Below are 3,661 nucleotides of genomic sequence, written 5' to 3'. Positions count from 1 at the left end.
CCAAATCAACCCCGATGCCAAGAACAAATTGCTTCTATCCTGAAACTTGCGTTGCTCCCAGCACAGGTATAACCAATGGCAAAATGAATGTGATCATCCTGCGTGATCAAATGTACAATGCTTCATAAAATAATTAGGAATTCAGTAAGAAAAGGGGAACACTTCAAAGCTAAATATTTTAAAGCAGAGATAACCACAAACTTGCTGCTGTCTCTCAGCCCTCCCTAGCGTCGTAAATGGAGACAAGAGATTTATATGGAATTCTCGCCCTGCTGTGGCAGCCTGGGTACGAAATTGGCTAAGAGACAGAAAGCAGAGAGTAATTGGGAACGGTTGTTTTTCAGACTGGTGGGAAGTGGTGTCCCCCAGGGGTCAGTTTTAGGACCAAAGCTCTTTTTGATATATATGAATGACCTGCATTTAGGTATAGGGGGCACAATTTCAAAGTTTAGAGACGTGAAAGTACATTTGGATTAGAAATTTGTAGTTATGGAAAGCTCAAACAGCGATTAAGTACAAAAGGATAAGATAACAAATATAGGGAGGTATTTTTTTTTCACAACTATGTAACATAGGAGATATGTTGGTTGTCACGTAGCAACGGTGAGAGAAAGGTATAAAAGTGGTGAATAGTAACTGGAATTTGGAGTCGAAGGCTTGAATATTGAGTTCAGAACTAGGAACATATAGATTCCCCAACCTTCACCTTCATCAGCTGATGTGGTTTCGAGCACTCTTTTAAGTATATGCTTACGTACTATGGCATGTACTATATAAACACTTGATGGAGAAAGGAATAGAAGATTATGCTGACAGGGTTAGATGAAGACGGGTGGGAGGAGGCTCGATTGGAGCATAAACACCAGCATGGGCCAGTTGGGCCGAATGGCCTGTTTCTGTGCTGTACAATTCTATGTAATACTTAATAATTCTGTGAACGCCTGGCTCTAATGTTCCAAGAACCTTATTGATTATGAGGGGCAGCTAAATAGAACACCTAATTATAAATAAAATGCCTCCTCTGACAAGGAACTGAAGGAGAGACGCGCGGGAGACTGGAGGCGAGTCGTCAGGAAGGGTCTCAGCTCTCATGCGGACGGGCGGCCATTACGGTCACGAAAGCTGCCTTGTCACTTCGAGGACTCGTGATGATGGAGTGAAGCAAAAAGGGAGGGATGTGGAGTACTGTAGGAATGAGTGTAAACAGGATGCGTGGAACGTTCTAGAAAGTGCTTCTAAATGGGTGACGTCTACAGTCAAAGCTCAGTTCTACTATGGCCATTGCACGCGTGATGTTACTGTGTGTTGTAGTTACAACATACAGTGTTTGTTCCTTACCAGTGTTTGATTATTCCAGCAGTACTAATACACTACGGAATTAAAAACAATTAAAGACATTCTCTTAACATAATACTTGGCAGTGCCTAGCCATAAAGCATTGGGCGTATAATTCTGATTCTCCTGCTGTCTGTGGTCTTTCTCCTCACCAACCCCCCACTGGCTCTCGGTTCCCTGGTGTATTGACTTCAAGATCCTTAGTCATGTTTTCAAATCCATTCCTGGTTTTGCTTCACCTCAGTAACCTTCTCCAGGCTCATCCCCTGCTCCTCAGGCTTATGATTAATGCTCAGCCTTCTGAAAAGTCTTCTAAAAATCTAGCTCTTCATTCAATGCCTTTAGTTCCCTCCTCCCTTTAACCCACTGTAAATAGCCTTGTAAAATACTAGGAGACATCGTTCTACAGTGGGGTGCTATTTGAATGCTAGTGGTTGTAGTTGTGATATAAGCATATAATGGGTGAGTCATGAGGTATCCTTGGCACAGCTCCATTAACCCTTTACGGGCCAGCCATTTTTCCGCTGCTCAGCACCAGGGAGTGCCCCAATATGTAAGCCCTCATTCCCTCTGACTTGACATGTACAATATCTGGTAAAGTGGCAGTGTGCTGGATAGAACAGACCCCATGTTGTTCCTGTAATTCTTTCAATGCTAATGAATGCTGTGTTTAATATTCAGTAAGCGTATTCAGGAAGTCAGCGTGCAAATCTACTGTTGTTTTCGAATACCAAGCGATGCAGATTCAGTCTTGTGGCTGAACTCCAAATTGGCTCCGGCCTGTGTTCATCAGTGGGCTCACTCCCAGAGCTGCTCGGAGTTCAGGAGCTCAGTACACTGGGTGGGGTCGTCCACTCCAGCTTAGGCAAATTCAATTTGGAAAAGGACAAAACTAACACCGGGATATGCTACAGGTCGCCAAATCACATAAGAAAGAAGAAACAAACATTTAATCGACACGAACAAATTTTCTGTGATGTGGCTCATTGAATTTGGAGGTTTATATTATGCAAAGTAATATTATAAGGAACACTGATTGATCCATATTGGGGGTGTTCTTGAGTCTGGAAATGATGGGATAGGATATTACGGTCTAGTAGTACTTTGAGAGGATCCGTGAGCACTGATCCCTTGGTTCTGGGAATATTGTGGAGGGGAATGTAAGAGCATTGGGGAGGGAGTTTCCAGGGGCTTGGAACAAATGCGGGCTGTTCTGGGATCAGGAAGCACTGGGAATGTGGTCAAAGGTTTATAAGCATTGAGATGTGCGGGGGGTTCCCAGGATCTAGGAGTGCGAGAGAAGACTGGTGATAGATAAGGAAGGGGTTTAGCAACTTTGGTGGAGCAAAGTCTGGTAGAACTGGGGGGGTTGTTGAGATCTGGCAGCATTGGGCACAAGGTCTAGCAGTGAACGGGGCAGGGCAATGGAACCTGGACTGCCCTTAGTTCCTTTCAGGCCCTTAGGTCCCAACCCCCACTGTTTTCTTTGTTGTCAGCCGTTTCCTGTCTTTACAATCTGCCATCAAGCTCCTTAAAACCTACCTCTTTGACCAAGACCTATCCCAATATCTCCTTATGTGGCTTGGTATCAAATTTTGTCCGGTAACACTCCTGTGAAGCGCCTTTGGTCAGAGTCCACTGGAACGGCTGCAAAATCTGCCTGGACCCCAATACTCTGGGCATACATTGGGGGCTTCCGTGAAGCCTGGCATGGGATGGAATTTATCTCTGCCCTCTATAGGGGCACCAGTATCAGAAGAGGCTGGGCCGAATGCAGAGAGTCCCTACATCGGGAGTTCACATGTCCATGGCATCGTAGAGATCCAGTGTAAGATTGGAGGGCAGTAGTGACCTACTGAAGGGTGGAAGTGGGCCCCACTGGGCGTGTGGGGGGGTGGGGGGAGGGAGGGTGTTCAGGCCAAGGTCGTGGCCTGGACCCCAAAGATGGAAGATGATTTTTTACTTAAGAAACGGCAATCACTTTACAATGAGGACTGCTTGGGGCTCATTTTATGATCTTTGGTTGGTTGGGGGGGGGTCGTCCTGATTCACCCTGGACCTGGTAGCGAGGTTGGATTTCTCAGCAGTTTGGGGCTGGCAGGCACTGGAGATGTTGGCCTCATGCCAATTAGATGCCCTTTCCCTGACCCTACGTGCGCTGGTGGGGGTCAGTGCTGGAGGAGCACTGGTGGGGGGAATCCTGGCTCTTATACCGGGATTGCAGCCTGTGGAAATTCGAGGGCAAAGTCATTAAAAGCAGAAGTTTCTCTGGAACAAACAAAGATAATCTCATAAAACACACGAAAGTTCATAATTTACATAGTGC

The sequence above is a fragment of the Heptranchias perlo genome, chromosome 40, assembly GCF_035084215.1.
Source record: "Heptranchias perlo isolate sHepPer1 chromosome 40, sHepPer1.hap1, whole genome shotgun sequence".
Lineage (NCBI taxonomy): Eukaryota > Metazoa > Chordata > Chondrichthyes > Hexanchiformes > Hexanchidae > Heptranchias > Heptranchias perlo.
Note: the sequence above shows the minus strand (reverse complement) of the source record.